We start from the raw sequence: 23,406 nt of genomic DNA on the forward strand, positions 1-23,406 counted from the left end.
TCAGGAGTTTTGGCCCATTTAGGGCTGTGTAAATCTTTTTATTGCCCAAGTCATTTTGAAAATGGTGTATGTAATTATGTTTTGTAACATTTACGTAATTATCATTGTTTTTGGAATAGAAGCTTTCAACACTGCTCCTGTTGTCTTTTAGGGAAGTCTGGGTTATTGTCACAAATGACTGTGGGCTTGTACAGAATCTCTGTTTGAGGTTTTGTCAGCGGGAGCCTATTGTAGTTAGCAATGATGTTTCTCACATTGTGGTCGGTGGTCACTTTGGCACTAACTGCCCTTCTCTTGCTGCCGTCTAAAGGGACTTTCTGATGGTTTTATTTGACTAGTTCAGTTAGTGCCAATAGTTGTGGCATTTTTTCTTTTTCTTCTGTGGTTCTGTGTAATTAATGATGTTTAAGACACTCCTGACTTTACATTGTCGGTGAAGAATATTTTTATTACTCTGAGTTTAAAGTGAGGATTCTGGTGTTTTTATATTACGTTGATGGCTGTATTTGCAAATGTGTTTGCTTGGTGGTAGCACCTCTTTTACTTTTTTTTTTAAGCATATGTATTTTTGGATTGAATTCAGCAAAACGTTTGGCACAGCAGTGACACTGCAGTATATCAGAGCAGCTAATACAGAGGTGAGGACACGCAACAGTAGTCTATGACAGATGGCTGATACATAGACTGTGCTGTAATTGCATTATGGGTATTTTGTACTTGTTTGGGAGTGTTTCGTGCGGTTCATTGCTGAAACACAAGAGGGGAAAGTACAAGTTAGAAGAACAGTATCACAGAGGAAGAATTGTACAGAATTAGTCAAACGGCATTTGGACCTTATTGAAGGGCAAAATATGTGACTTGTATACATGAGCCATGATGAACCCTCCTGCCACCAAAAGTGTTTGTGTTCCATAAACAAATTGTTGATATGCTGGCTTCAGGTGGGTTTACCCTGCCATCCTATTCTTGTTTTCCTTCATGACTGCAGAAGTGGTTTTCTGTTTGTTTATGCAGATAGAGAACTGCCAATATCCCAGGCTTCAAGCACACTGCTGAGCCCACAGACTCCAAGTCTGTCTCAGTGAGATAGCCCATCTATTTGTTAACAGTTTGTTTAAATGGGCGGATGTTTTTATGCTCCTGTCCGAGGCCAAGATCCACCATAGTGCTGTTGAGGATAAGAGGGGAAATGTAGTCAGGAAGCCAAACTAAATAATGAGGCTATGTAGCCCCGAGGCCTCCTCCACAGACAAAAATATCTCTTAGATAAGATTTCCTGAGGAAGTTAACATGGCTGAAAATGAGTTTGGCTGTGATATTTAGTTTGCTAAAAGACAGTTAGAAATGATGTATTTAGCTGGTGCTATTACCCAGAGTGTAAGTGCAATAGTCTGCAATTACTGAACCCACTCTACATTCCAGTCCAGATAATAACACCATATCAGCAAACTGCTGCTATCATCTGAAAACTGAAACTGAGTTTTATGTTTTACAGTAACTTCATCTGAAGATTTACTACTCGTGCTTCCAAAAAGATTAACATGAGAGATTATCAAAGCAGCTCAAAAGCCACAGTAGTGGGTTATGTTTCTACCCATTAGCAGTGACATATTTATTCGGTCACTGAAATATATGATAGGGAAGTAAAGATTCAGAGAAACTTTTTAATTTAAAACATGTGTATTTGCTTCCCCAGTGATATTCCTACTCATTGAATAAGGAGCTACATTTTAGATCAATTTATTTATTTTGTGCTTCCTTGGTGCAATTTTAATTAATGTCTTGGAGGTACATCAACAAATGCACATACCTGCAGATTGTAGTGTATTTTACTGCTGTCAGCCAAACTACAAATCTGAGGATGTTTTGAGGAATGCAGAAAATGCTAAATGTTTATTTTCTCACTGATGCCACAGGTATTCTTTGAGGTGCGCACTCAACCCTGAAATGACTGTACACATGTTAGTCATGTGTACTCAGTTATGTGGTCTTTATCAGCAGAGGCTTACTGTATGTGTCTGGGGACCATTGTAATGAATGTCTCTTCAGCACCTTGCAGCAGCTTAGAGAGAGAATTTGTCTGTGGCTTGGTGAACTGGTTAAGGCACACTCACCCCATGTATCACTTAAGTCCCCCCCAAAAAATGCCTCTATCCTGTGATCTGTTGATAACTGCCGATGTCTCCTTTCCAAGCTAGACTGATATATAAAGTATTGCTGGTCACCTTTGCCCTGGTGCTTACCTTTCAATCCCTTCCCTTTTCAAGTGTACATTCAATTGAATATTTGACTGTGTCACCCTCTGAGAAGAAGCTAAAACCTACCCTGGTGTTAAGTTCCCTGCATGCTGAGAATTAAAGCCTGCCATTGGTAACTAAAATTCCAAACTCCTAGCTACATTATTATTGTTTTGAGAACTAACAATTATGCTGTGTTCACACGCTGTGGGAAACACCCATTTCCAGTCATAATCACAGTACAGATGAGACTGACGAGATGATCATGTTGCATAACTAATTAATTATAGATAACACTATGAAATATGAAACAGTTGATCCACACCTTTAAATAAACATTTGGAATGCTTGGTGATCCACGCTGCAGTTCATTTGATGTTTGAGCACCTTCCCACTCCTACTGCTTCATGTCCCGCACACAACTACTCCCATAAGATGATTCAGACATTGTTGTCAAAAAAGAGTTTGTGCGTTAGATTACAGCATGACCAAACCAACATCTCACAGAGCCTGTCGGCCAAAGTGCTGCATGAAACTTTTGTGGCAGCATAAGAACTAGAAAAGAATTAGATTGTTTCATTCCCGTTTATCCTTACAAATACAGGCACATTTCCCCTGCTTATCGTGTTATGGGATAGAGGTGTTGATAGATTTACAGCTTTTGAGTGTAGTCTCTCTTTGTCGAGTGCATACTTAATCGCTGCTGTCTCTTTTGTTTGTGAGTGTCGGTCGCTCCATCCTGCAACAAATTGTTATCCTGTTTCCTAGTGTGCCTTACAATGATCACGGCAGCAATGAGAGTTTAACTTCAAAGCTTCATTTTATTTTTGTGACTCTGGAGTGACTGTGTAAGCGCTTGCAGTCGAAGAAAAGAGAAAGCAATAGATAAAGATATCTATTCTCGCTTTATCCCCAACCCCTGTGATGTTTTCATGCACTCTAAGTGTCTCTAATAGATGGGATCCCATGAATATAAAACACATCCGCTTCCAGATGGACGGAGCTTCGATGAGGAGCCCTTTGTGGATTGTATCTGACACAGAAAACGTCCTTGGCAACAGTACCCACAGATTCTATCACAGTCCTGTGGTTGTTTAGTGTTCACAGTTTGGCAAGTTGACTTCCCAGCACCATTTGCTCTTGCTTACATCCATGAGGACATACTGTAGATCCTTTTATCCTACAAACGCTAAGCAGATGGATGTACACACAATAAGTGAGCACTTTTGTATTAACCGTGGGAGAAGGACAACACAGAGCAGCCATCTGGGCATTTAAGCAAGATTACACATCACGACCGATCCTATTGATAAAATACACTGATAGGTACTGTATGATGTACTGTATGCTTTTAGGATGCTATCCTCCACAACAATCAGCACTTGGAGCATTTTCTACTTTGTTATTCAGGCTGCCCTCTGTATGTCCAGATTCATTTTCTCCGTCCATATTTCTTCCTTGGCTTTGCCATCTCTCCAGTCAGAGGTCCCTAGTGTATGTCACACACTATGATCCGCAGGCGAGGTGATATGTCGGTGTCCTCGAGGCACCCCAGGGTGGCAGAAACTCGTCGGAGGACAGGAGCTGCGGTGTCAGAGCAGAGTTCGTCACAGGGGTGCAGCACTTGGTCTAATTAGAGGACTCAACAGGACCTCAGGAATGGTTGAGCATTGTGTGTGTGTGTTTTTGTGTGACACTGTGTATGTGTTTTCTTGTTCTCCTCTCATTCACACTCTTGTCAAGAGCCAGCAGTCACACATGCTCAGCAATGTTTTTTAAGGCCAGTAATACTTACATTGTTTGAATTAGGTCCAGTAATTTCTACTAGTTCTTTGCATGTGCCAAAAATGAAACACAATTGCAGCTTCATTTGTTTTTTTTTTGTTTTTTTTGGCAAGGTGGTCAAGATCCCTACCAATGAAAATTCATAAATTCTCCTAAAGTTCATCACACCACTAAAAACACAGCAAATTAGCTCCTGTACCAGCTGTAAAACAACACAAGGTGCACACATATCTCAGGCAAAGCATTGTCAAAACAAGAAAATGAAGTATATATATATATATATATATTGCCTTTGTGGTTAACTCTGTAGGTCATTATTATTTCTGTTAACGATAATATTCATAAACCAATACACCAGTCTGACTGTAATGTTGTTTTTATGTGTCATTGCCTGCTGTAAGATGCCCAGCAAGCACGGGCACAGCTTTGACCTTCAATATGCTTCAAATGGAGGTCATGAATAACACATAATGCTGACTTGCTCAAGCAACACACTGATAGCTATTAGTGCAGTGCCTTACCCTGCGCTGCACACACACCCTACTAACAATGTCATATAGGCAAACAACTCGGGACAGTTCACTCTATTATTCCAGCCCCCCCTCACCTCCCTCAGGCAAACCTCTCACTATCAGGCCAGCCCCTGGACATGAAGGCAGCATCCTGCATGCTGCTGTCATACTGTAGCTGCTTCAGGATTACATTGCCTTCATCATATTTAGGTGTGTTCATAAACAGTAAGCCAGCTGGCGACAGATCAGATTAGCTAAGGCATTAACAGTGTGCTGTAACACAGTTCAGGGGCAGCCTAAGAGCTGCGATAGACACTAGAGCACCGCTGCCCAAAGGCAGTGGGGCAGTGGTAACATGCGGGTGATCAGGATGACTGATAACGGTAGGCTGGTTGTTATCCGCAGAGCAGTGACCCTGAGCAGTGGCACTTCGGCTCAGGAGACGCAGACAGTATCTCTCCTGGCTAACGCTACTTCCACCCCATGTAAACTGATCAAGGTGAATGCTCCCCACCAGTGTCATTCTGGACACTGAGATGCTGAGCTGCTTATTTTAAGTGAAAAATTTCCTTGCTATTTTGCTGGATATACTGAAACAACTGAACATTAGTATCACCACAATGAAATTGTGCTTTCAGGCTAGAGGCCATGTGATTTATCATTTACTGTAACTGAGATTTGCTTTGCACATGACTTTTTTTCCCCCAACACCTCATAAAAGAAATATTTGTTCCACTTATTCTCCTGAGGCTTACACCTTTTGCTCACTTTACGATTATCTGCTTATAATGTTGTGTTTGATCGAGGAACTGAAACACTATCTACTGTTGCACTTGTAATGAGATCAGCCCTAAAATGTGAAATCCTTGATGTAATTATGGGGTTGGAAAGCTTGTAAGTGGTAACGTGATAGAAAAGGCCTTTACTCCTGTTACTCAGGTTAACGCTGCAATTTAACAAAGAGCACTATTAGATGGGTGGATAATGAGATACACTGCAGAGGTGTCTGTAGGCACATCGCATGCATGTGTGTGCATTTGTGTGCAGAGTAGAAAGACAGAGATGAGAGGAGGAGCATGACTTGTAATAGACCTTGACAGATCAATTAGTTAGCAGCTTGTAACTTGAACATGTATGCATGATCACGCAGCGGGTAATTGTCCTTACCACATCATAGGCAAGTTAGCAGATGAACACACGTGCCTGTGCCAGAGAGAGAGATATGACAAGAGTTTAATTCAAAGGATGCGTCATCTGATTATAAATGTGGATTTCATAAGCATTGGCTCCAGCTAGTATATCCTCTCATTTCAGATGAAATTTATTCATGTTCTATATTTTTTCATTGAAAACTATAAACAGCTGAAATTGTTCATTTGTCTGTAATTGCAAACAATTATATATGTATGTTATGGTAACGGCTTTAGGGCCTTGCTGCAGGGCACCTCAATAGAAGTGGTTGATGAAAGGAAGAAAATGACTTACACCCCAACATATAAAGGGATATCCACACTCACTAAATTGTTGTTTTTTAATGTGGTGTGAATCATAACTCACACTTTTTAAATAAAAGTTGTCTAATTTTAGATTGAATCATTTTATATTCAGTATAACTACAAATTAGGAATGTTTAAAATGAATAATTTATGACTTCATTAACTTCAATAGTTAACCAAGGAATTACAAGAGCATCTGATGAGTCTCCAGCACAGCACAAACGATAGATGGAAATAACATAAAGAAGAAATTTTCTCTGTGGAAAATAGTAACTCCAGCTAATTAGAACAGAGGTTGAATGTTTAATGCAGAAATAATACATCACTATAACAAATGTTGCAAAAATAACACAGCTCTATTACTTTTTAGCTTACAAATCAGGCTTTTTAAATGAAATGTGTTGTAAAACTACTTGGTCAAATCCAAGTGACGTAAACCTCTCAGATAATAAGTGAAGAAATGAAAAATGGAAATCTGCAAATGAGATTCTGTGTAAAACTGGCACATATCAGAGTTTTGCTGAAAAGGTCAGTAGACTTTTATTCTTTTTTCCCTGAGATGATTTTCCTATATGAATAAGTGTCTGGGAGCGCCTACCTTTCTCTGCTTAAGTTTCCTAAATGCTGTCTATTTTTGCTCAGCAGACAGCCTGACCACAGTGAATTTAGTGTGAGGAGCCAAACCTGTCCCCATGGGTTTCCACTCGGGCTGGTGGTGTTGACTTTGCCCAGCATGCCAGGGCTGGGAAAGGATGAGGGAACAGTCCCACCGGTGTTGAAATGGAGGTGGGGGAGGGCATGTCCGCTGCTTCAGTCCCAGGGGACTGTTTGGAGTTGAACTGGGTCCCAATCTGAACTGGCCCTATATGATGGGACTTCAGAGTCATTCAAATCAGAGGTGGCAGATATTCCAGTTAAATTATGATTGGTCTGTCAAAATGGATACAGGCTTCATATATGGACAAATTGATAAGCTAAAATATCATATGGTAAGACTGGGAATGTGACAGTGATAAATTTGACCCTCAGGAGCAATCTCAATAAACCAGAACTCAATGGGAACACCAGTAAAATTACCTCCAGGAATATTTAGCCCTCTCAGGATTTCTCCTCAAGATCCATCACCTCTCCCCTCCCCGCGGCTACAGGCACAGCCTCCCAAGCCCTTAGACAGCAGCAGAGAGAGACCGAAATAGAACTGGAAATAAAGGGAAGAGAATGACAAAGAACGGTCGAACCCAGACAACCCCTGCGCCCGCTGTGCTTAGCCAGGTGAATATTGCATGGGACGGTGCACAGTGATTAATGTCAGGCCATGTAAGGTGCTTGGCTGGGTTGCTGTACTGCAGATCCATACACTGGTCTTGCACGCGCGCGCACACACACGTATACACATCTCATCACTTTTAACAAGCCATAGTCACTGAGATACAGCAGGGCTACTTCAGAGCAACCACTCTGGGGACAATTAGGTCTGGGAACATTAAATTAGCAGGGATCTAAAGTCATGCGCTGTTGGAGCTGGGACTATTGCATGATGGGATTGGACTAGGTAACAGAGGCACAGAGAAACTCCTTCTGGATATACTGTATGTGGCTCAGATTTTGTCGTACGAGGTAAGAGCATTATTTTACAGCAATTTTTAATTTTGTAGTTACATTGGGGTGCAGATTTTTTTTCTGTGCAGTCATTAGGTTTTGGACTCAGGAGGCAAATGTTAGCCATAATAAAATTGTCAGGACATTATTTCTCTGTGCCTGGTAGCTGGCTAGTTGTGATTGCTTTCTTTTTTTAGGTAATTTATTAAAGTGGGACCTCCCCGGCTACATCATATTCCAGTTTTGCATCTAATGGAGAATCTGTAGCTATAGCAACAGATGTATTGCCCCTGGTAGATGTTTAACTAGAGCAGACAGCAGGGAGAGACACTTTATTACACCTCATGCTTTATGATTTACAGTATCATTGTGGTTTATATTACAGTAATGCTTAGGGAGCTGTTCAGAAATGTGTGTGCCAGGAAATCTCGGGTGTCTGGAGTCATATTCCTCCTGCAAGAGCTTTATATAAAGTACAAGTCATGAGCTGCAAGTCACATGAAGTCAGATTTATTGTCAAATGCCAACCACAAAGGTCTTAAACAAATGTAAACAAGAAGGAAGCTCTCAAACAGTTGATTATAAAGCCATAACTGTAGGTGTGAGAACGTGTGCATTTGCAGTTTGTACACCTGCATCAAAATCGCTTTGAACAAAACAGTCACACTTTCCAAATCTACTTCGTACTCAAGGTGTCATGGGAAGCACACTGTCACTTTGAACCTGAACAACCTTTAACAGACACTGAACACCACAGTTCAGTGAAACAGAGAACAAAGTGTTGGAAATGAGGTCGCTCAGCCCAGATTCTCTGATTGTGCTTCCTTTTATGTCACTTCAGACCGATATGAATACATCAGCCGATATCAGCCTGTATACTAAATATACAGTAAATACAAATATGACTGTTAGTGTCACACTATGCTGTGATGTAGTTTATCTATCTCTGCATCAACAGATGACAGAACATTTAGCATTTTCATATGTGAGATCTGAGCTGTGTGTGTTTTTTAATTTTTTATCTCTAGTACTGTGGCATTTGCTTGTCTTTTATGCAGTGTGGTAATTAATGTGACTTCATATGAACTTTTTTGATAAACATTATGTAAGTGGCACTCTTTTCCTCATTTACTCAGCCATGATAGCACTTCCTGTGGACCAGAAAAGCAGGTGTCTGCAAATGTGGAAGCTTTCACAGAGTTTGTTGAATCACTGCTGCAGTGGGATGTTTACTAAAATGGAAACAAATAAAAAACAGTCTGTCCTAGTATTTAATTCAATCAATAAATAGATAAGGTGAGTCACAAATTTTGTCTGTGTGAGTTTACTGTGTTAGTGTCTCTGCTGTTTTGCTGATTATCAAACATCACAAAGACAAAAAAAAATTAGAAATAGACTGAAATCTTGAACCTTTTTGGCTTCACGTTAGGAACACTTAATTTCAGAGAAAAATTATAGCCTCATTATAACATAATGGTATCGGCCTTCAAAATCACGTATTAGTTAAACCCTAGAAGCAGGACTGTAACTCAGTCCTGTCAGGGGTCAGGTTTCCTGGCTAGCTCTGTGTCCGGAGGCTGACAGCCGTCTGGTGCGCGGTGCTGTGTTACATGGGAGGCTTTTAGGACGAAAGGATCTGGTGTTTGTTAGGTAGAATGGAAGTGGGTGGCAGTCCTGATCCTTTGCTGAAAAGAGAAGCCTCCTGTAGTTGTGAGAGGTCTTTTGTTTGGAGGCCTGTGTGTTTTGACAGGCCTGAGAGAGGGTAAGACAATAGAGAGGCCAGGCTGTATCCTGATGCGTTCCTGCGGTAGGATGCTATGCTCCACACGTATTGTTCTCCACCATCATTTACATGTGCCTCATTCTCCCCTTGTCACAGTTGTATCAATTTGTTTTAGTTAATTAGTGCTTCAATTAGCACCTATTTAATTAGATTCCATTTAATTGTTGCTTGGCTTGAAGAATGTGTTTCCGCATGTGTGCTCCGATGTGTAGTGCATCTCGTTTACATGCCTCCATCGTGTGTGTGTGTGTGTGTGTGTGTGTGTGTGTTATTTGATGGGAATGCATGTATGTCTGTGTATTTAAGCATGTGTGCTTGTTTGTGTGTGTACATTATTGTGTGTGCATCCCTGCGTGGCTATGATGAAGCGCCTGCCTACTTCGCTGTATCTGTACGTTTAAGTGTCATCTTTGCCACTTTAGCCCGTTAGGGTCACTACATTAATGGGATCTGCCAAGGCCGCTGCCCCTGTTTGCTTAGCCCTGTGCCTGGGCGCTTGGCGACTAGCAAAGCTGGACATTAACTCAGACGGATTAAATGGGATTAGTGGTGTCACTGAGACAGATGTGATCTTTGCAGCCACAGCTTTCCATTTCATTCTCACTGTGTCCAATTTTGCCACAATACAACACTGACCCCTGCTGCATCAGAGAGGCATTGCACCCATGCATATGAGGTGGAGGATGATGGCGCGTTAACCCTTTGTGATTGCATTGCATCGTCCATTGGGGGTCACTGTTCCCATTTGAAAAAGATGGTGGGAGGCCTCTCCCTTGCTCTTCTGCCATTTTGACTGCCTAATGTAAAGTATGTCAGGGTTTGCAATATTGAGCCCAGGCGGTGGATCTTTTGCAGGTTCCATCAACATGTTTCCTGCAGCGTATTGTAATGGATGCTTAATGTGGCTTCAAAATATTGCCATGAAAACAACATCGTCAGAGATAATGAAATGCCGCCGGAACACCGAGACTCATGTGGGTTGTGTATGCCAGCACCGCCACTCACATATTAGCTCATTAAAACAGCAAGTAGCGCTGCAACACAAGGTCGAATGTATCCATATCAGTCAGAAATCTCCTTCCGTCAAGCACGTCCTATAATTAGCATATCATGTAGGGAGAGTCGCTTAAACAGAGTGTATTTAAAATGTTCAGACTCAGAATGAGGCTGTGTTTTAATGGATTGTGATTTAGAGGATATTGTTCAGACTTATATGCCTTCGAGCGGGCAGCATGTGTTCGGCTTTTTCCCTCTTTTAAAGGCCATTCACACAGTAGCAATTGAACCAAGGGCTATAATTGTGTTTTCATGTACTATAGATCCTGTCATTAGGCCCCTGGGTCTGCAGGCAGTTATATGATGACAGCTGACAAGGGGGCGCGGCTCCTTTGAGGAAGAAGAGGGAGGGGGGGGCTACACGCACAAAAGCCACAATTACTTCCTGGACGGTCCCCAGAGCTCAGTGGTTGGAGTGTGTATGTAAAATGATGTGGGAGAGGCCATTTGCAAAACAAAGAGAAGGGAGGGGGTAGGGGGTGGGGGGTGTAAGAATGATTGCTTTTGCACAATAGAGCATGTACACCCTGAGGCAGGGGGGTTGAAGTGGCAGACTGGGGGTTGACACGCCCCCTAGCCAGTCCCTGAGGAGCTGAATCCAGAAGGGGGGTACAGTTCTTATGGTTGACCCTTTGGAGAGAAGAGGGTCAGGGTTCGTCCCAAGGCCCTGAGGGGAGGAGATTGCCCAAGGGGTGGAATATCTCAGCACATATGTGTGTGAAGTGCCCGGTATGTTCGGCCTGAAGTCACAGGTTCACAGTTTTTAATGTACTAATCTGTTTATTAGCAGGTTCAGCCTTCAGCGTCTCTAAGATATTCAGAAAATCCAGTTTGTGTAAGATAGCTAAAGACTTCTAAAAGTATTTTTGAACTATTTTCACTTTATTAGATAGCACACATTGGGAAACATCAGAGAGTAATTGGAAAGCATGACATGTGATTGAAGTCAAAGGCCAGACTCGAGCTGTGACACTGATCCGCAGATATAACTACATCACCAATTAGCAGTGCATCGTTGCCATACTGATTGGATAATATATGAGCAGAGCAGTGAGCTGTGAGCACGTTCTGCAGGGTCACAAGGCTGAATTAGCCTGGTCGATCTCAGTTTAATTAATGAGCTAGTAATGGTAGTATAATTGCTCTTCAAAGTGGAGTCCCCTCTGACACTGATGTAGCGCAGCACTGTACACAACAGTCTCGCTTCAAATGCCCAGGTCAGCTACCACAGGTCTCGTCTTCGCCAGCATCCCCCAAACTGAAAAACCACCCGACCTCCGACACTGCCATAGCCACAGAGGGATACGTACGCCTCTTACTGGAGCGCATGAAATATTCAGTAGCAATTTCCCCCACGTTTGAAATAATACCTTGAAATGTTAATGTGCTCCAAGTGCTTGTTTTAAGTGGAAGGCATCCCAAGGTGCCTGTGTTTGGACTGCACCAGTGCAGGGGGCTCTGTGCTTAAACTGCTGTTGGCAAGAAAGTAATACGCTACACTGGAGAATTACCACAGCCGGGCACTTGGGTCAAGAGGCGCATGCTATTCTTAGTGTCATTCCCTCCACTCCCCACTCCCCACTCCACACATCCTTGCATGACTTGCACACACATGATGTACATACACACAACCCTACATGCTTTCACAAATGTAAATAGACAAATGCATGATAGGTATGGATGCACACACACATACACGTGCTAAGTATTTATCTCACATACATGCACACATAAACACAGATGCTGCTTACACACGTCACCTCTGACATTGATTTTCATTAGGTTCACAATGGCTGGCATGTTGACAGTTTCACCAGCATCCTTGGTTCCAAATGTGTCTATTATCGAAGGATTACACAAGCCCAGGTTTATACAGTGACAGGCCATGATCTGATATCTGCTGCCATTAGCTGGGCCTCACCCGCTAGGTGCCTCTTCAACCTTATCCTGCCAGAGACACTGCGATGTTATCAGGTCCAGTGATGCCTCCATCACCTGATACACCCCGTGGATTAGTAAAGGACTTGCCACCGGCTGTTTTGTGGTGAGGAAACAATGCAGTGTGTCTGCAGAAGTTGACATGGCTTAGTGAAAATATTAATTCTGTGAGCTAAAAAAAGTTCAGGTTACCAAGGTTTGTATATCAGGCAAATAAAGATTGTTTTTGTATTTGTCAGCTAGAAGCGCACACATCAACACACGGACACACCCATGTTCAGATTTTCTTTTCCGCTCACAGTCAGATTCAGTGAGCCTTGCAGAAGAACACACTCTTGGCTGCACGGTTCTTTCATGCGCCTGTGCCCTTCAGACCTGACAGCAAGGCATTAAATATTAGTGGCGTTTTACGGCGGGTTTGTAACATGGTTATTCCAGTCAGTGGGCTTGCCGTCCCAGTGTCTGTGCCCATTGTGGGGCTTTTGTTTGACAGCACTGGGGCAAAAAGCTATCTTGAGGGAGGACAACCTGCCCGTGAGCCTTTAGCAGTAACTACATGCACACTCACACACAATGTGTTAGCATGAGTGGGCGCATAAAATTTCATACATTGACATACTGAAAAAATGTGCCTGTACTTTTACAAAAAAATATGCACATGCCTATATACGTGCAGATGACATATGAAACATGAATAAACAGCTCCTGAATCTGCTAACCCACATGCTGCAAACTTGCAGAAGCACATGTCACATATGTGTCTCACAGGATGTACATGAGGTGAGCACAATGACAAGAATATCTCCACAGTCAGATGCACTGGCTGTTGAGTTTGGGTCATTTTGAGGCTTCAACACAGTAGTGTACCTGTTGTGGTATATGATTGTACTGATCATACTATTACTGGACTTAAGACTTACAACAAGATAACTTTTTATGTAGCAGGTGGCATGAAGAGAAATGTAGAGAGATGAATGTGTGTTTTGCCACTGTTTCTTCCAAAACATTTTTAAATTGAACCAGAAATCATTGCCAAAGTTGGCAAATTAGTTAAAAAGAACAGTGCACTTACAAGCCTTACAACACCTCCAGTATGTTCTGCAATATAGTTTTGAAGCCTTGTACCCACTATGTACGCTATGAACATCTTATTTCATAGAATAGACGAAACTACTTTCATCACCAGCACTAGTGACAGGTTGCAGTCTATAGTTCAATCATTCTCTGGTCATTTAATTACCAGCTTGGAGACCGGGGAAGTGTTCAAGCTTGGCCAGGTCCTGGCATGTTTGTCCAGAGAGCTTTGAAAGCCAAGTGCTGCCACCTTTAGTCTATATCGCAAGTCTTTCAATTAACACCAACAATGGAGCAAAAGGAGGCACCACGGGCAGGGGCAGCTGGTGTATTAGTTAGCTATTCAGCGAGGATCGCTTGCATGTCTTGCCACATGACAACCTCACTGACACGTCTGGCCTTTGGGTGGCGCAGAGGGGTTTGTCGCAGCAAATGACAGTGACCTCCCCGGTGCCCCGCTCCCCCGCCACCTCCTAGTGGAATTGATTAGGCATAATTGGAGGGAGTCAGAAGCTGAGGCAAGTGGCGCTAAATAAATTTGGGTAGTGTTAATTGCAGATTCCACTGTGTCTGTGTGTGGCAGTGTGAGGGGTAGAGAAACACTTAGCCACCGGCTGACAATGGAGGATTAATTGGACTCCTCCAATGAACATAATTAGACTGATTGTTGGGAGAGATAAAGCAAAGGTTTTATGAGTGCAGCAGCACTGACAGTGCTAAGAATATCACCCCTCTTCCTCCTCCTTCTTTCCAATTCCCCCCCTCTGTGTCGTAGTCCCTTGTACAAAGTTAATGCTCCTTATTCCTCTTTTAGCTGTAAGGGAGTTGAAATCCCTGCTCACAGGGTAGGAATGGATCACAGGTTCATGGTTACTGAGCCTTACACTGATAACATCTCTTCAGGGGAACAGTCCAATCTTCTTTTCCAGCTACAGTGCAGCCCTTGTATCCATGGTCTTTGATTACATCAGATATTGAGCCTTTATTGGTCATAAATACAAATAGCAAAGGAGTCCTCTGCCTGTTGGGGGAGCTACCATACATCTAGATGATGAGAGGGATTCTTGTCAGCCAACCAGACCATATGAATCCAATTGTAGTTGGGGTTCATTCCTGCTCCAAGTGGAAATGATTTGGGAGCCTCAGAGCATTACTCAGGCTTGGCCAGGACCATCGGCAGCAACAACAGCAGTGACTTGTGGGACTCCAGTATCACTCCATGGCCCCATCACCAACCCTAGAAACTCACTGAGCTGGTACTGAACTACACAGAGCTCCAACAGAGCCCTCTTGAATGGTGCCCAGGTCTCAAACAGAGAGGAGGCCTTCATAGACTGCTTCAAAGGGGGGGAGGGACAATACACTTGACAAGATTCATCAGCAGAGCTTAACCGCAAATGTCTGCATGCTAGCTGCTACTATAAATATGACATGGGAAGATAAGATGAAGAACAGCAAATGGAGGAATCAAAGAACATGTCAGAGGCTTTCAGACTCTATGCATTGCACTCTGTGGGATCACAGTTCGACAAGGCAAGAGCTGGATTTCCTGGGAAAAATAATAGGTGATGAAAGATGGTCTTGAAACTGAAAGACAGTCTTAAATTCTTTTGAAGGTTTGATTAATTGGTCAGTATTCAAAACATATGTTCACTGTTTGAAGTGAACTATGTACAGTAAAGACCTTAGTCAACAAAAAATATGATGTTTGATTATTTCCATATCATGGAAAAGGGTAAAGTTGCCTTAGGTTCTTTGTATTTTACATGTATTGAACTCTGCCACTCCTATACTGCATATTTTGTATTTCATTCCTGCTTTTTCTGGTGAACTATTTATCTGCTGATTAAGACATCTTTATTTGTGTCTAATACATTATAGTACTGCTTGAGATTGATGTTAAATATAATAAATAGATCATTTGTTTTCTGTTGTATTAAATCATGGTCCTATCTTCCTCTTTTTCACCCAAGAGGAATGGCAGTGTGGTGAAAACTGACCTTACTTGTTAAAAAAATCCTCTGAAATCTTCAAAGAACTGGAAACATCTGTACAAATGTTGTTTCCATGGACACCTGTCATGTTTCTGCCTAGCTCTGAATGGGAAAACAATGTCGGGTTTCTGACCTGAACCAAAGACTAAAAAAGTCAGCAAGCTTGTCTGACTGACAAGCAGGCAGCCTGGGGGGTTGGCTGAGCTGAGCAGGGCTGCTGAGGGCCGAGGGTTGAAGACCTTGACTCCTGCACTCGTGGTGTGATGGAGAGACTTGGCCTTCCAGCAAAAAAGAGACGGAGGCCTCTGCTCAATGCTGAGGTACCTCAGGGAGACATTTTGATGCATGATGGGCGGAATAAAATAAAATAAAATGGGATCAACCCTAGAAGCAGCAGTTATTGGTGAAGGGGAGGTGGTTGCTGTAGCCCTTTGGCAACGCTCAACCTAAGGCTAGCTTTGTCTTCTATCTTCTATGTTTTACTATATGGAACTCCCACTGGTGCCCTGAGAGAAAACGGCCTGTTTTAAGATCTTCTGAAGAAATACTAGCAGATCGACATATCCGTTTTAACTCAGCTGGGCATAGAATGGGGAAGTGGCTCCCCTTTGAGGAGAACTCACTGACCTTGGCAGGAAGTCTGAAAGAACACAGCCAGATTCTTGGCTTTAGTCTTTTTCTTTTGTTATTTTTACCGTGCATGTTATGTTTTTTTTTTTGGTTTTTTTTGGTTGATGGTTTTCACTTCACATCTTATAAAGTTATTAAAACTATATGTTCACAGACAGTTGTAGAAATAAGGTCACTTTATCAGCATGCTTCTGCCATTAACTTCTACCCTTGCCTAGTCCAATTTCTGGTCCTTTTTTTGGTCTCTGATTTATCTGAATTCATTCTACTGTTAGTAGCTACTTAGGAACACCTGGTTCTGTAATGAATGATGTTTGGAGTCCACAGTGACTTTTCTTCATAGACACATTATGAACTTGCTGGCCAATAGATGGAACTATAGTGATGCATCAGTTCCAACTAGACCCTGGATCCTCCATGACAGATGCTTGCTCCCTTGGTGGCTGTTTCTACCAGAGCAGACTACATAGAAACACGTAAAAAAGGGAGAGGCGGTGATCCAGCGGCAACTCTACTGAAGAAGGCCATCTCATCATTTCGTCTCACAAGTTGTTTTACCTTGGCCGCCGGGTGGCTCCCACCTGGCCCCAATGTGGTTGTGACTGCTGAGGGTTGGCCGAGAAGTCATGGCCACAGATTAACTCTGCTATTTATGGCCAGAGCCCGTCTAACTGCAGCCCCAGAGATGGGAAATATTGCTCACTTAGCAGGATTACTGGGTGCCGTAATGCCCCAAAGGCCTGCTTTATGGCAGGCCATAAATGTTCCCAGGGAGAAGCAGCGAGAGTCGGATTGATTAGCGCTCCAGAGGAAAGTCGATCCGTTACCCACGCCCCACTGGGGAACGCTGTGATGGATGCTTCCGAGAGGTGGAGAGAGGCACTGGAAGGGAGGGGAGGGCACTTTGCTCTGCATCACGCCAGTCCTAGACATCCCCATAGTGACACAAGATGGAAGGCCCCCATTGCTTGCAGGGCCGCAGGAGGTTGTCAGGCACTCACAGAGCTATAGCCCCGTAACGCATCGGCCCTTTGCCATCCCACTGGCAGACAAATGGAGAGGCGACCTTGCCACATGCTGCCATTTACCAAAGTCCCCCTTGACACCTTGCGTCCCCCAGACATCAGTCATTTCAAAAGATAGACCCCACCTACACCCCACACCCCCTCTGGGGCAATCATTTGCTACAGTGGAGGGTCTGATATACCAGCTACAGCAGGCTCTTTATACCTTCATTGGATGTCGTCACTGTCGTCGTTCATAAATATGTTGCTGTGTTTATTGTAACACCATTCGAAACATACCATTATTGAGCTTGTCTGTGTCGATTCATCCTAGTCATCTATGCATTGTCACAACACATAACCAATGGATAAAATTAACCTATTGTGTTATACTTCACTATACATACCTTCAGGTCTAGAAGCCATGCCATGTATGCCTGCTGAATGAAAGCATGTTTTAGGATATCTGCTCAGCAGATGAGCACCATCTTGACATCCATTCTCCAGGTTTAGAATGGCATTGAAACTGCCATGATATATCGATAGCACTGAAAGCATCGTAAAAATGATAATGTTATCCTCAAACACTTTTCAGCAATGATTTATTAAGGTTGATGTACAAGACATCTGTAACACGCCCTTTTAAACCAGACATATTTGCTGTTGTCTTTCTTTTGTCATGACTGTGCTAGCTGTAGGTTGTTAAGCCTTCCTAATAAACGTTGCAGGCCTGTAGCTTACTTACACGTGTCACAGTTTAGATAAAGCCCCATAAAACATGGAATATGTTTTTTTTATCTCAGTCTATTTAAAAACAGAAAAAAAATCTGTTCAATCTATGAAGCCTTAGTAGTAGTCCACTTATAACTAGTTAATGACTTTCTCTTTCTGTTTATTTGCTCATTTGTGGAAAAAATCAAGATTATGATTTAGTATGATCTATAAATTAAATTCAGTGTTTAGCATCTAACAGCTCCGTTAACACAGCATCCATAACCACTCAGTGCCAGAGGCAATAAATACTACAAAAATAACAGCATGAAAGCTAAGTGGTAGGACATAATGTACCAGCTCTCTCTCCCCAGGTAGTACTGATTTCTTTCAACATGGCGCTATGCTCACTACACCTCTCACCTCATCCTTCTGGCTCCCTGCTGTTCTTCAGTCTCCCTGACATGCCTACACAGTTGGAGTGTAGCTGCCCTTATACAGGCCTTTTACTAGCTTAGATATTTTCCAGATGCCTGACTCGGGATATTGGCTGCATGTGTCTGTGCTTTTGATGTATGCGGTTTGGAAGAATTGTGCACATTTGCACATGCATGTATTTTATGCACTGTATCTAAATAAATATGCAAATAAATATGCATATCTGTAAAGATACTTGTGTTCAAAAGTAAAAGCGAGTTTGCCACAGCATCAACAGCTATTTCTCATTTTATTCGGAGTGGTGGTGCATGGAACGATGAAAGGGACATCAGAATGACCTAACTGCTGATGGAGCTATGCTCTTAGGATTTATGTGCCTAAATCTGCTGTTTTGACTAAAGCAAAAGTGTGTTACATTATTTAGGACCCTGGAAGCTCTGGGGAGCTTGCCTTTCCTTCTGATACAAAGTCCCTGTGACTTACATCTGCTATTAGATTACCACCAGAACCACATCAGCAGGTGTTTTCATTTTGTTTCACACTGCCATATGCTGGCTTTTGTCCATGTAAGAAATTCAAAGTCCTCTCCTGCCCTGTGCAGACCGTAAACTTACATTCAGTTCCATTTATTAGTTGCACAAGTTAAATTCTAAATTTAAAAATGTAATTTCATGATGTGTGGTCTTCATTTGTTTTTTCTGTATCTGACAATCCCAGCACATGCTTTTGCCACCATGCTGTTTTGGAGTTTCTTTTCTTGTTTAACAAGTAAAATCTCAAGAGAGAATAAAAAAAAAGCCTGTCACCCAGATAAAGCTGATTATAATGCGTATCAGATACATGCAGATAATTATAGTCATAATACAAATGGAACAGCAGTCAAGATAACACAAAGCCTCTCCACCATCAAAAAGCATAGCAGGTGATAAAGAGATAGCATGTGACAGAGCAAATATGCACAAACTGTTTTTGGTAAAACAAAGCAAGCATGTCATGAATTTACAAAGCATACAATACCTGAAATAGCCATTCAGTAAGCACAGAAATCTCCTGAGTGGCTGCTGCCATATCAGAAATGATCTACACTGTTTGTTGAACCATAACCAGGTTTTTATGATTAGATCGTCTCTGGCCAACTAGTGTATGTTTATTATTAACTGTTGACTAGTGGTAGTATTGTAAAAGAAAGCAGACAGCTGGCAGCTGTAAGCCTGCAGAAGCCTCTATGAGCCTGGAAAAGCCTCTTTCTCCTCAGCTTACAGGTATGATGTATCCTTCCTCACACTCTAAACTGTTATACTGCTGTTAGTCTTATCTTATGGAGTTGACATTGGCTGGCCTCATGCTGTCACTCAACACATGCCACACCAGAAAGTCAACCCTGGTCAGATGAGAGTGAAACTGAACTGAACTGAAAACTTGCCACAGATAAGAAAGTTAAATTAAGAACTCAAAACTCAATAACAATGATGACATTAAATATTTTGTGAACTTGTGACCAAACAGATAAAGAATTTGGCCACTTTCATGATGTCATCTGCATTATCATGTGTAGGAAAACCAGATCCAGTAAAAAAACAGATCAGATAAGGTCATCAGACTAAGCCATGTGGAATTGTACCAGACTAGACAAGATCAAACTAGACCAGAACAGGCCAGACATGATTTAATGGAAACCATTGTTTTGATGGCGTCAGTTGGTCATGCAGGTCATACCGGCTACACACGTAGATGCCTGTGATCAAGATCAAAGTAAACATTCTTACAGAGATTAGACTGTGATCTTAAACAGTTCTGTGATAGAACGATCATTATCACATCTGTCCGGTTTATAACCTGTTTGACAGGCTCAAAGGAGTAACCCAAATTAAACAAACTCTGCAGAGTATACATTGGTAAACCAATTTTAAAATGATTGTACTATACAGAAGTTGACCTTCTCACATGTAATATACTAATCACTTTCCCAGATCACTGAATGTCATGTCCTTATCTGGTTGCCTGTATAGCAGACTAGTTGACCGTGAAATAAAAACACTTTGTTGATTTTATGACTAGGTCATATGTACTTTTTTAATCTTAGTTTTACATTATATGTTATGTTGAAGTTCTAACAAAGCATCTAAAAATCATACAGTATGATATGAGTTCATTTATTCAGAGATTTTATGTAATTTTATGACATCTGTATTAGTGTTCTACAGTGTCATAGCATTTGCTTAGGTTATATGATTGAAAAGTGCCTTTGCTGGTCATACTGATGTTCTGAGATGACCCTATCACAACATAACCATGCCCCAACTGATGGCACTAATCATGCATCATAACAATAGCTAAATCTGGGTTTTTCTTCAGCACTAAGTTGGACTGAGCCATTTTTTTTTTTTTTGGAGTGGCAGGCACAAGTAGGAGCAACTCAAATATTTACCTGTTGATGTGGTGGATCAATGGAAAGTTCCCTTACTTGTGGTGTGTTGTTGTTTTTCTGATGTTCCCAGAATGCATGCTTACCTTATCTTTATTCTCCTATAATCTTTCATAATCGTTCTGCTCTGCTCCACCTTTTTGGTTCTGGTCCATATTTGCCAGACCTGCTTATAATTCTAAAGTGTGGATTTAACTTGTGAATGCATACAGTCATATATGAAAATCATATATAACCATTTCATATAGCAAATCACAGTTGTAATGTACATATAGGCAACCTTTTTGGTCTTGTTTTAATTGAATTATAACACACATGATATGATATGATATGATATGATATGATATGATATGATATGATATGATATGATATGATATGATAAACAAATCATCTGAGGAGACCAAAACTGACCAAGTACTGTTTGTGTAGTCACAGTCCGATATATACTGGACACCAACACGTCAAAAAGCAGAGAGGGAGATCTCTTGACATTTCGCCTCTCACTGCAGTGTTAATGCTGCTAAGCAGGCCTCAGTGTGCCATCGATCTGACCCAGATGACCAGGCATTCACATCCCTGTAAAAACACACTGGGGATGAGGATGTAGAGCAATGCGCCATGTCGTGTTTGCTTTGTTAGCTCCCTAAGGCCTGGCCTCCTAGCTCCATTTATCAGGAGTGTTTGCACAAGGGGGTAATTTGTAATATTCGCTCAGGGCTTTGGAGATAGAGCAGTGGGACAAAGGGTAGGAAGGAGATCAGCAGTTTGTTTTCTTTGGTTCAAACTGTAGTGGTGTTTTTATTTTTACAGCATTATTTCATTTGGTTTGTTTAGGTTCACCCTGTCCAGTTACAAGAAAGTAAGCACATACCATACCTTTACTGAATTTAATAGTAGCTTAATCCTTTACAGTGGACAGCAGCTATAGTTAGTTTGGGCATACAGCAGATATTCTTTTAGCAACCCAGGCAAACATGTCAAAGCATTTATAGAAACTTCTCAGGTGCCTCTAGCAACATCATTGCAACATTCTTCTTTAACATTGGTAAATACAGTACTTCCATGTAACATGCATGTCTTACAATTTATCTACAAAGCAAGATTTGTTTGGTGTAGTTTGGTTGGTTATTGATTTTCATAAAGAAGGAATCCATGAATCAACATCAACAAATGTACAACGCTGAAAACTATTAAGTTAAGGATATACAGACCTCCTGTCTGCCAGTTAGAAATGTTTGAGATGTTGTATAACAGTGAATGGACCTTAATAAAACTAGCTTTGCTTTTCCATTTAGTACTTTACACTGTGGCAGCTGGCCAGATGGTCAGAGTGAATCCAGACATTTGTCCTTGAAGAGAGAACATTGCTGTTAAAAGGTAAAAGCAAGACAAGACTAATGTAGACATTGAACCTGGCCGGTAAGATAGTCTATGACATCTTCTTCTCTGTGGAGTTAAACTGACTCTAAACTGAGCTTTATTCTGTGGCCTGCTCACAGACACTCTATGTAGAGTACCATGCTGTCGGGGCAACATCAGCAAAAGTTATCTGATCTTATTTTGGTGCACTACCCATCCTCAGCACTGCTGCTCTTCAGCAAAAAAGATGAAGTGAAGACATCTTATTAGGCCCATAGTTGTCCCTCTGTGTATGAAGGGTTACTTCACAGTTCATGTTTTAATACGATTTTTTTCTTTTGCCCTGTTTTAGTCAGGTCATCACATCTGCTTTAAATATAAAGCCTATGTTGTTGAGTGGTGCACCACCTTGGGTAAAACACACTTACAGTAATCATACAGATCTATTCACAGTGAAAACTTTGGCATTGTTTTGCTAAACGGAACACAACTCGGCATTTATGTGCCCATATGGTGGCCTGGAAAACAGTTGTGCGTTTTCATTGCCATCAGATGTCACAATCAAAGTAACTTCGCTCAAGAGTGAAATGCAAGGCAGACACGGTCTCTGGCCTTGCAGCTGCTGCAATATAAAAGGGTGGAGAAAGAATGAAAGAGAGTGGGGGATAAAAAGCCTTTCCATCCCTGGAAGGTCAAGTAGACAGGCAATTTTACTATATCTCCTATCTCTGTTACAATGGTTTTAGCAGAAATTCACTGAACAGCAGAGTGATAGAATCACAGGGAGGTAATAGTGGAGGTAGAAGGGCGGTTGGGTCTTACGGGAGCTGTTTTCTTCACACTACTGCTGGCCTATAGATTTATGTGAACTGGCCCTCCCTTTGATGAAATCCAATACACAGATGAATGGGTAAGTGTTCAAATGATCTTTAAAGATGATTTCTGGGTGTCTCAAAAAGTGGAAAATATATACAAACAACAAAATAGTCACACGAGGGCATGCACCTATGTCATACCTGGGGTAAAATATCAATAAAGTATGACAGTTGTGAATATTTCCAACATGGCAAATTATCTTGAATGACCTGATGCATCTTCAATGCATAAACAATTAGTACTACACTTAAAAAACATAGTCATCTGTTAGGTGTGGCTAGTACTGGGATTGATGTCTTTCAGTAGATTGTTAAGCAGCAATCCAGGGTTGGGGGTATCTGACGCAGGTATTGCTTGATTGTTGACAGAGTAGAGCCCAGGTAAATGTCAAGCAGAATGAGACTTCCTCATCTGTTCATCTCTCCCTTGCTCCACCCGTTCCATTCACCACTGCTTTGGTATTGATTTAAGGCCAAATGTGGTATCTGT

The 23,406-nt window shown here is 41.8% G+C and overlaps 1 protein-coding gene across 14 annotated transcripts in view; it reads left to right on the top strand.

Annotated features, from left to right (window-relative positions):
- Nucleotides 1-23,406, top strand: part of fbrsl1 (fibrosin-like 1) — a 411,124-nt gene that overhangs the window by 227,372 nt on the left and 160,346 nt on the right. The gene's annotated exons all lie outside the window — the stretch shown is intronic.

Source organism: Larimichthys crocea, chromosome III, assembly GCF_000972845.2.
Source record: "Larimichthys crocea isolate SSNF chromosome III, L_crocea_2.0, whole genome shotgun sequence".
NCBI lineage: Eukaryota > Metazoa > Chordata > Actinopteri > Sciaenidae > Larimichthys > Larimichthys crocea.